The sequence below is a fragment of the Hemitrygon akajei genome, chromosome 14, assembly GCF_048418815.1.
Source record: "Hemitrygon akajei chromosome 14, sHemAka1.3, whole genome shotgun sequence".
NCBI classification, from domain to species: domain Eukaryota; kingdom Metazoa; phylum Chordata; class Chondrichthyes; order Myliobatiformes; family Dasyatidae; genus Hemitrygon; species Hemitrygon akajei.
The window spans coordinates 4,903,277-4,915,105 of record NC_133137.1 but is presented as its reverse complement, the minus strand read 5'-3'; positions in this window follow the sequence as shown (position 1 = coordinate 4,915,105).

Here is an 11,829-nt window from a genome sequence, read left to right as displayed (position 1 = left end):
AATAGGGCATCTCCTGGGTGGTGGGATTCCTTAATGATGGATGCTGCCTTCTTTCAAACTAGCGGGCACAGAATTAAGACAAGAGGGGAAAGTGTTAAAGGGGATCTTAGAGGTCCCTCAGCCAACAGGGACAGTTGGAGGTGGTCAGGCTGTTTAACACAATGAGTCTGGATTACGTCAAACATTGACATCTTTCCAAATTCCAGGCAGGGTGCCCTGTTTTGAGGTCAGCGCACCATTCCCGAATTCCCACTAATCAATTATCATGTATTGCATTGCAAAGTGAACAAATTTCACCACATAGGCCGGTGATATTAAACCTGATTCTGGTCCTGAAGCTTCTGATGTCTGTCACCTGGTATTTTCATGGAAGAGAACAGAAGTAGGTGACTTCGAGAGCATGTGCAAGGATTCACTCCTGTTGTAGCTTCTGATTGCTGTGCAATCGATGGAGTTGCAAATAGAGAGAGGGAAAGGGAGAGGGAGAGAGAGAAAGAGAGAGAGGGAGAGGGAGAGAAAGAGGGAGAAGGAGAGAAGGGGAAGGAGAGAGATATGAAGAGAGAAAGGGAGAGAAATGAAGATAAAAAGAAAGTAGAGAAGGAAAGGGTGTGGGAGAGAGATACAGATAGAGAGATGAGAGAAAAGATAGAAAATAGACAGCAAGCATTCAAGGGTTATTGCTTCAGCTGTTTGATCGGGGCACGACTGCGCAAGCGTGTGGTCATCAGCCAGTGAGAATAGGGAGAAGAGTTTAAAAGGAGACAGCGGATTACAGAGTAGAGGGAGACAGAGTAGGAAGTCTTTGGCTCAACTGGGCTTTGGCGATAAGGAGTTAAAGTGAGTTAGGCTGCCTGTGTAGAATACAGACAGGAAGAATGAATGTGAGGCCAGTGTTCTGTGCTCGGTGTCAGATGTGGGAAGTCAGGGAGACTCCCAGCCTCCTGGGCGGCCACATCTGCGCCAGGTGTGGCGAGCTGCAGCTCCTTAGGGACTGTGTTAAGGAACTGGAGATGCAGCTCGATGACCTTTGTCTGGTCAGGGAGAGTGAGGAAGTGATAGAAAGGAGTTATAGGCAGGTGGTCACACTGGAGACAGACAAGTGGGTAACAGTCAGGACAGGGAAGGGCAGGAGTCCGAGGCTAGAGAGCACCCCTGTGGCTGTCCCCCTGAACAATAAGTACTGCTGCTTGAGTACTGTTGGGGGGGGAACGGCCTACCTGGGGGAAGTAACAGTGGTCACGCCTCTGGCACAGAGTCTGGCCCTGTGGCTCAGAAGGGTAGGGAAAGGAAGAGGATGGCTGCGGTGATAGAGTCTCTATAGTTAGGGGGTCAGACAGGTGATTCTGTGGATGCATGAAAGAAGCAGAGATGGTAGTTTGCCTCCCAGGTGCCAGGGTCTGGGATGTTTCTGATCGCATCCACGATATCCTGCGGTGGGAGGGAGAGCAGCCAGAGATCGTGGTACATATTGGTACCTATGACATAGGCAGGAAAAGAGAGGAGGTCCTGAAAGCAGACTACAGGGAGATAGGAAGGAAGTTCAGAAGCAGGACAACAAAGGTAGTAATCTCGGGATGACTGCCTGTGCCACGTGACAGTGAGTATAGGAATAGAATGAGGTGGAGGATAAATGTGTGGCTGAGGGATTGGAGCGGGGGCAGGGATTCAGATTTCCGGATCATTGGGACTTCTTTTGGGGCAGGAGTGACCTAGACAAAAAAGGACGGGTTGCACTTGAATCCCAGGGGGACCAATATCCCGTCGGGGAGGTTTGCTGAGGCTACTGGGGGGAGTTTAAACTAGGATTGCTGGGGGGTGGGAACTAAACTGAAAAGACAGAGGAAGAGGTGGTTGGCTCACAAATAGAGAAAGCTTGGAGACAGTGCGAGAGGGAGGATAGGCAGGTGATAGAGAAGGGACGCACTCAGACTGATAGTTTGAGATTTGCCTATTTTAATGCAGGGAGTATTATTAACAAAGCGGATCAGCTTAGAGTGTGGATCGGCACTTGGAGCTATGACGTTGTGGCCATTACAGAGACTTGGATGGCTCAGGGACAGAAATGGTTACTTCAAGTGCCAGGCTTTAGATGTTTCAGAAAGGGCAGGGGACAGGGAGGGAGGCAAGAGAGGTGGGGGTGAGGCATTGATGATCAGAGATAATGTCCCGGCTGCAGAAAAGGAGGAAGACATGGAGGGATTGTCTACGAGTCTCTGTGGGTGGAAGTTAGGAACAGGAAGGGGTCAATAACTCTACTGGGTATTTTTTATAGACCATCCAATAGTAACAGGGACATCAAGGTGCAGATAGGGAGACAGATTCTGGAAAGGTGTAATAATAACAGGGTTGTCATGGTGGGAGATTTTAATTTCCCAAATATTATAGACAATAGACAATAGTGCAGGAGTAGGCCCTTCAGCCCTTCGAGCCAGCACCACCATTTAATGTGATCATGGCTGATCATCCACAATCAGTACCCCGTTCCAGTCTTCTCCCCATATCCCTTGACTCTGCTATCTTTAAGAGCTCTATCTAACTCTTTCTTGAAAGCATCCAGAGAATTGGCCTCCACTGCCTTCTGAGGCAGAGCATACCATAGACCCACAACTTTCTGTGTGAAAAAGTTTTTCCTGAACTCTGTTCTAAATGGCCTACCTTTATTCTTAATCTGTGGCCTTTGGTTCTGTACTCCCCCAACATTGGGAACATGTTTCCTGCCTATAGCGTGTCCAAACCCTTAATAATTTTATATGTTTCAATCAGATCCCCTCTCATCCTTCTAAATTCTAGTGTATACAAGCCTAGTCGCTCCAATCTTTCAACAGTTCTGGTCACCGAATTACAGGAAAGATGTCAAAAAAATAGAGAGAGTACAGCGAAGATTTAATAGAATGTTACCTGGTTTTCAGCACCTAAGTTACAGAGAAAGGTTGAACAAGTTAGGTCTTTATTCTTTGGAGCGTAGAAGGTTGAGGGGGGACTTGATAGAGGTATTTAAAATTATGAAGGGGATAGATAGAGCTGACATGGATAGGCTTTTTCCATTGAGAGTTGGGGAGATTCAAACAAGAGGACATGAGTTGAGAGTTGGGCAAAAGTTTAAGGGTAACATGAGGAGGAATTTCTTTACTCAGAGTGTGGTAGCTGTGTGGAACGAGCTTCCAGTAGAAGTGGTAGAGGCAGGTTCAATATTGTCATTTAAAGTAAAACTGGTGAGGTATATGGACAGGAAAGGAATGGAAGATTATGGGCTGAGTGCAGGTCGGTGGGACTAGGTGAGAGTAAGTGTTTGGCATGGACTAGAAGGGCCAAGATGACCTGTATCAGTGCTGTAATTGTTATATGGTTATGACAGTACCGCTAACCCGGGAATTAACCTCGTGAACCTCAATAGCAAGAATGTACTTCCTCAAATTTGGAGATGCCAACTGAGCACAATACTCCAGGTGTGGTCTCACCAGGGCCCTGTACAACTGCAGAAGGACCGCTTTTGACTCTATTTTGACAAGGACCTCTATTGATTGGTATGTCCCTAGAATGAAGGGTTTAGATGGAGTGGAGTTCGTTAGGTGTTCAAGAAGGTTTCTTGACACAATAGGTAGATAAGCCTACAAGAGGAGAGACTGTACTTTATCTGGTTTTGGGAAATGAACCTGGTCAGGTGTCAGATCTCTCAGTGGGAGAGCATTTTGGAGATAGTGATCACAATTCCATCTCCTTTACCATAGCATTGGAGAAGGATAGGACAGACAAGTTAGGAAAGTGTTTAATTGGAGTAAGGGGAAATATGCAGCTATCAGGCAGGAGCTTGGAAGCATAAATTGGAACAGATGTTCTCAGGAAAATGTACAGAAGAATGTGGCAAATGTTCAGGGAATATTTGTGTGGAGTTCTGCATAGGTACATTCCAATGAGACAGGGGATGGATGGTAGGATACAGGAACCGTGGTGTACAAAGGCTGTTGTAAATCTAGTCAAGAAGAAAAGAAGAGCTTACGAAAGGTTCAAAAAACTAGGTAATGATAGAGATCTAGAAGATTATAAGTCCAGCAGGAAGCAGCTTAAGAATGAAATTAGGATATTAAGAAAGAGGATGTGCTGGAGCTTTTGGAAAGCATCAAGTTGGATAAGTCACTGGGCCCAGACGAAATGTGCCCCAGGCTACTATGGGAGGTGAGGGAGGAGATTGCTGAGCCTTTGGTGATAATCTTTGCATCATCAATGGGGACGGGAGAGGTTCTGGAGGACTGGAGGGTTGCGGATGTTGTTCCATTATTCAAGAAAGGGAGCAGAGATAACCCAAGCAATTATAGAACAGTGAGTCTTACTTCAGTGGTTGGTAAGTTGATGGAGTGGCAGGATTTATGAACATTTGGAGAGGCATAATATGATCAGGAATAGTCATCATGGCTTTGTGAAAGGCAGGTTGTGCCTTACGAGCCTGATTGAATTTTTTGAGGATGTGACTAAACACTTTGATGAAGGAAGAGCAGTGGATGTAGCGTATATGGATTTCAGCAATGCATTTGATAAGGTACCCCATGCAAGGCTTATTGAGAAAGGAGGCATGGGATCCAAGGGGACATTGCTTTGTGGATCCAGAACTGGCTTGCTCATAGAAGGCAAAGACCGGTTGTAGACGGGTCAAATTCTGTATGGAGGTCGGTCACCAGTGGTGGGTTAGTAAGTTTGCTGATGACACAAAGGTTGGGGGTGTTGTGGATAGTGTGAAGGGCTGTCAGAGGTTACAGTGGGACATTGACAGGATGCAAATCTGGGCTGAGAAGTGGCAGATGGAGTTTAACCCAGATAAATGTGAAGTGGTTCATTTTGGTAGGTTAAATATGAGGGCAGAATATATATTAATATTAAGACTCTTGGCAGTGTGGAGGATCAGAGGGATCTTGGGCCTGATTCCATAGGACACTCAAAGTGCTACGCAGGTTGACTCTGTGGTTAAGAAAGAATATGGTGCATTGGCCTTTATCAATTGTAGGATTGAGTTTAGGAGCTGAGAGGTAATGCTACAGCTACATAGGACCCTGGTCAGATCCCACTTGGTGTATTGTGCTCAGTTCTGGTCACCTCACTACAGAAAGGGTTTGGAAGCCATAGAAAGGGTATGGAGGAGATTTACAAGGATGTTGCCTGGATTGGGTTGCATACCTTATGAGAATAGTTTGAGTGAACTCAGCCTTTTTTCCTTGGAGTGACGGAGGATGAGAGATGACCTGATAGAGGTGTATAAGATGATGAGAGGCATGATCATGTGGATAGTCAGAGGCTTTTTCCCAGGGATGAAATGGCTAGCATGAGAAGGCACAGTTTTAAGGTGTTTGGAAGTAGGTACAGAGGAGATATCAGGGGAAGTTTTTAGTGGTGGAGGTGGATACGATAGGGTCTTTCAAGGGACTCCTGGACAGGAGTATGGAGCTCAGAAAAATAGAGGGCTATGGGTAACCCTTGGTAATTTCTCAGGTAAGGACATGCTCGACACAGCTTTGTGAGCCAAAGGGCCTGTATTGTGCTGTAGGTTTTCTATCTTTCTATGTATTTGCTGACATGCCAAATCTCTTCAAACTCCTGAAGACTCGCTGTTTTGTCCTCTTTATAACTGCATCGATATGTTGGGACCAGATTAGATCCTCAGAGATGTTGATTTGAGTTGTTGAAGAACATGACAATGTATTCCTTTCCTGCGTGGTGTCCCTTTCAGGACAGAAATCTGTTCCACTGGGTCTGTGATGTGGTCTTTGTTGGGGAATTTGTTGCATCACGTTCTGAACAAGGTACATTGCTGGAGCCTCTCCAGTGGTGGTTTCTGAGATGTGAGCTGTGATCAGGATATGCCTTCTGTCCTGCAGTGATCACGATAGACAAATCACAGACCGGTGCAACTGGGGCTGAAGGTGTCCCTGCTGAGGGTGGGGGTGGTGTGGGGGTGGGGTAATGATATTTGCCAGTACTGGGACGCAGTTGACTTCAGTGTAACCCAGTGACGGTACAGAGGGTAATGTTCGGCCTGCAGCGCCTGCCTGTCTGTACAGGAAAAGTAAACACTGGTCACTTCTCCAGTGCATTGTGCCCACATGATTTCAAGGAAATCTTCTTGATGTTCCTGTCTGAGCCCCACACTTCCTGGTTCCCAGCAGCCACATCCCATAGTTAGGCTCCTAACCAGCTCCCCAGGTTCACTGTTAGTACAAACCTGCTCAGGTTAGCTCAGTTCAGATCACCTCCTGACTCTTTACACTGCATGGAAAGTGTGTGACACTGGCTTTCTACGTTTCTGAACGAATGAATGCATTTAGACGGAGGCAGGCAGAGAGGAAACACAGTTTTGTTGTTCTCTGCAGATGTAAGTTATTGAAGAATGTCCTTTTCCACATTAATATTTCCCCCATATGCCCATTGTGAACTTGTAATTTGATCAAACTCTCATCACACCCAAACATTTTCAAAGTCACCCTCTGTAAATACTGAAGTAGCATTTAATGTTCTGGGTTGTGATTGTGATGTGGTAAGATTCACATTCCCCTTTACACTTGTGTACTGGAAATGACAATCAATCTTGAATCTTGAATGATTGTTTCAAGAATGGTTAGCAGAGACGGAAGGGGAAGTGGGTGGTGCAGTTTGCTGAGGACGGTTGGGGAATGTGAGTGTTAGAACAGAGGGAGAGCTGCAGGTTTGATGATTTATGACAGTGAAATTGTACTTATGGTTTTAGTCTGTGAGCTACAGTTTTACTGCAGACAGGAGGGGAGAGCTGGTCAGTGACTTGAGCTCATGCTTCACATAAATTGTCAATGGATTGACCCCCATGATGGTGATGAGTGTGTAGGAGGAGGAGAGCGAAGGGGAGAGGACTCTAGCAGTCTGCTTTTACTGTGATATATTAACACTACATGAGTGTAGAACACCACAGGATAAGCAATTCTTTTGTTAAATTTTATTGCCTAAAATTTTCTGGTTATGACTTTCAAACAGCCAGTGGTGATTCAGTGAACTATAAATGTAGAGGGCAGGATGAGCACAGATCCACAGGTTTACTGAGGCAGCCTGGAGAGAGACTGGCCAACAGCGACAGGAGGGGTGAGGTGCAATTGGATGAGCCAGTGTTGAACAAAAATGCCAATATTGTCCCTTGTTATCATTTTGCTCCTAATATATCTACAGAAACCCTTCGGATTCTCTTCCATAAGTAAGAATTTGGATAAACAGAGTTTGATTAGCTATAGTCTGCATTGACTTAGTGTTGATATCTTAAGGAGAAGATGTAGGTGATTGATGACGGATGTTGTCTGCATGGACTTTAGAACAGTATTTAACAATGTTCCTCATGGTCATGTCAACCTAGTCCATGGACTTTAGAACAGTATTTAACAATGTATCTCATGGTCATATCAACCTTGTCCATGGACTTTAGAGCAGTATTTAACAATGTTCCTCATGGTCATTTCAACCTTGTCTATGGACTTTAGAACAGTATTTAACAATGTTCCTTATGGTCATGCCAACCTGGTCTGGAAGATTAAGACACCTGGGACCCATGGTGACTTAATAGTTTGAATTCAGAATTGCTTTGCACATGGACGTCAGAGTGTAGTGGTGAGATATTACAGTGTTGTTCTGCAGGGACTCGTGCTGAGACCCTTGTTGCTCATGATGTACATGAATGGAAACAACATCTTCCCTTCATTGTCTGATCCTAAGGTCAAAATACAAGGTGGTCAATTTCATTAAATTGTTCAAATGCTGCCATATCAGTGTTAGTAGATTATAGGAGACAGACATCCAACACCTTAGTGTTACCAGTGCCTACAATCATTTTTGGCTTTAGACGATTGGCACTAATTCAAAACAGCTTGTGGAGAACTGCCTTGGTACATGTGGTGGATCATCCAATGGCAGGATTCACCTGAAACTGAACAGGTATTTCTCAGCTTCCACAGATGAGGTTTTAAAGGAAGCCTGGGTGAGCGAATGAACAACGTCCCAGTGGGATAAGTATCTAGCTGTTCCATAAGATTCCCAAGTGCTGGAGAGGATCTGCAGAAAATGGATATGGATAATTCCAGAATTTATTTTCTAAAATGATGGGAAGAAATTCACAAGAAGAATGTACATTCACTGGGAGGAAGGTTGAAATGATAAAGGTCTTTAGCTTCCCGAATGGCACAGATAGCATTAGACTGTGAGAACAAGATGAAGGGTGATGATTGTAAATGAGATTTTTGATTACATTCACATATAAATATGGAGATCAAAGGTGTTTAGATTTCCTGGAAATAAAATGGATGATACAATTTGGAAGGAAGGTATTTGTCATTCAATGTCAAGGGAAGTTGTAAACACATGGACCGAGCAACTCATATTTACAGCGGGACTGATCTATGAAGTAATGCTCAGGGTTGTATTCTGCGTTTGAGAAGCAGATGGCTGCCTTACGATCACACGCACAGATAAAATTCTTTCAATGGTTATCTGTGTCTGGAAAGAAACATATTTGAAATCATGCATTATTTTAAACATATTGGCCTTGGACTATGAAGGAATGAAAGAAAGTTTTATACTTTAGTATTTCAGCTTCTATCTATATAGTATGTGTAATATTCTAATCTTTATGTCAATGCTCTGTATATTGTTTAAAAAACTAGTTGCAATTTGGGCTTTTGTATTTTATTGTGATGACCTCATCATTTCTGAGTCAATGGATCCTTTTAAACTGGTGTCAGACACACATTGACATTAAAATAACAAATCCAATGAAGATCTACACCACAGTGATAGCTGAAGCATTGCGGACAAGGTTCTTGAAAAGTCCCTGGTGATCCCCAGTCCTTCACCACTGAAGTGGCCCCAAGCAGCAGCCTTGGATCTTGCCTCTGACTCTGAGGTTTCAGATCCACTGCAGTGACGTTAACACAAATTGCAAGAGTGATGTTCCACCGCAGTCCTGAGGGAAGCCTGACCTCACCCTAGGAGTTCACTCTCTCCTGAGGTGTCAGACTGAGCTCTCAGGTGGAGGGAACTGTTACAAAAGAGCTGAGAAGATCCCTATGATATTGTGATACCTCCAGTTTCGATAATTGATCTGGTCATGATTCCAATGGGATCATGCTGTGTACAGACTGCTCACTACCATGTAGAGACTTTGTTACGTCCTGAGGTGAAGAGAAGAAGTCTATTCCTTTGTTTGTCAGTTTGAATCCATTTTCTGTAGACTGAAATTCTTAGTCATTGAGTATCATTCACAGACACAGGTATCAGACAATAAACATTTCCAAAAAAATCCAGAAAGCCACTCCTATCACTTTCTTCCTCCTTCATCAACATTGTGGGGTCACCACTGACCCAAAACTAAATAAGGGCCACTAACCAGCAGTTAGAAAAAAATGTCAGAATTTAAATGTTCTGCAGTCAGTCATTCACTTCTTACAGCCCAAAGACTTTCCTCCATCTACAAGGCACAAGTCGGGATATGGATACCCTCCAGTGCCCCGATCAGTGCAGCTCTGTGCTATATTACATTTTGTAAAACATTTTATAAAACAAAGGGGACTTTTTTCACTTGGGGTGCTCCCTTTGATCTTCTGACTCCTGATCAGCAGCGGACGCCCGATTCCCCGACGGCTCTGTGATATGGAAGGATGGTTGTCGTTGATGGAAGGCTGTTGCCTTTAACCCTCTCACCCGGCAAATTCTGAAGAAGGTTAGCTCTGCTGGGTCGAGTCAGTGTGCAGTGTGTACTGACATCATGCTGGAACCTGAAGAAACTGGATTTATTCTGATTTTTGGGCGGTTGGCGATGGTTTGCTGGATGGTTGCCCCAAAGGAACCAGCAGTCTTATACTGGGACTGGGTGTCCCTTATAGGGAGCAGAGTTATGGAGGGACATATGGAAACAGTCATGGCATGTTACCATTGCAGTTAACCATGTCGACGCCCATTTGAATGATGATTTCCCAAAGACAAGATATAACAGGCGGGGGAGTTGCAGGGGACATTGGGGTTCTCAAATTTAACTGACGTTCATTCTTTGGGGCACTTCTCTGTTTTTATGTGGATGTCTGCGAAGAAAAAGCATTAGTGGAGCACTCTCCTATTAATCGTGATTCCTCTGAGCAGAATGGTCCTTCCTTGGTCCAATATGTTTTCCAATCAGAGGGACAGAGGTTGGCACCAAAGCCTGTTTGCCCTCTGTTTGACAAAGGTTCATGTTGTGCAGTGTAGAGACAGTTGTGTCATCATCCAGTACCTTCCTTACTTTGCTTTCAGTTGGCTTCGTTGCAGAGAAGGTACGGGAATCGCTTCTGTAAAGGTTCAAAGGTCCAATTTAATGTCGGAGAAATGTATACAATATACATCCTGAAATTCCTTTTCTTCACAATCATCTACAAAAACAGAGGGTGCCCCAAAGAATGAATGACAGTTAAATGTTAGAACCTCAATGCCTCCCCAACTCCCCCTCCCACGCATAAACAGCAGCAAGGCAACGACCCCCCCATCAGCAAAAAAGCATCGATGCCCCCACCAAGCAGCAAAGCATCAATAAAGAAAGTCTTGTAGTACCCCAAAGACTACTCATTCACTTGGTATTCGACATACCACAGGCGCTCTCTCTCTCTCTCTCTCTCTCCCTAATAAGGGAAAAAGAGTTTCACATGTGTGACATGCAAATGTTGGATGGAGCTCCAATCAAGTTGTAGTTGTCACAGCCAATCATGCCCCCACAATGCTGGTCATTCTATTTTTACCACATACAAGCTCAATGTGGCTTGTTGGTTGTTGTATTTCATTGTTCTAGATGTCTTTCCCACAGGAGTATAAGTTCTCAGATGAATATCAGCAGATTCAGTTCAAACTCATTTTGTAGATTGACAAGAGCAGCTTTTTTATTTCTATTCTTTTGCACAGCTTATTTAATTTAAATATTTAATATGTATATTGATACTGTAAATCACAGTTCTTTCTCTCTCCATTATATATTGCATTGGACTGCTGTCGTAAAGTTAACACATGTCACGTCATATGTTGGTGATATTAAATCAGATTCTGATTCCGACAGCTAAGCCAGTGTCCAATTCCATTTTCATTAATTTGCTGTTCACTTCTAGCATAAGTCATGTTGCTGGTCAATTGTTAATTTTCACACTGTGAATCTCAAGGCTACACAGTCCTGTGTCATTTGCCTCATTATCAGAGTTTTCATCAACACGTGCAGCTTAGTGCTGTTTTTGAAACTGAAACTTGACTTTTTAGCTTTTTCTCTTCCCTGTGCAGTCCATTTATTTTTGTCTGCCTGACATGCTCTTTGTGTGTGTCCTACTTTGTTGCATTTTCTGCAAGTTTTACCTTTAAATCTGCATGGGGCTTGTGTATGTGAGCCCCATCACAATGGTGATACAATTTGTTCGGCCAAGTCAGCCTCCATCCAGACACTGCAACTTTGTTCACGCTCACTTTCAATTGACTGCAACTCAGTTGTCTCTCTTTGTGGTTTTAATTGAAACAATCATTTCAACTGCTCTCTAAATGTAAGCTGTGCTTCAGTTAGGAGATGTTTTTGAATGCTTTCTTGTAAGTTGAACAAACTAAGTGGACTTCTCAGTGTATAATGGAGTCCATTATTGAACTAACAATGCTCAGACAATTTCTTCAATTCAGCCCAGTAAGCAGAAATGGACTCTTCTTCCATTTGATTCCGCTAATGAAACCTAAAACACTTTTCAATCAACAATGCCTTTGGTTCTAAATGTCCCTGCGTTACTTTGACAATATCAGCAAAGCTCATTTATGCTGGTTTGGTTGGAGCAGTCAAACTTC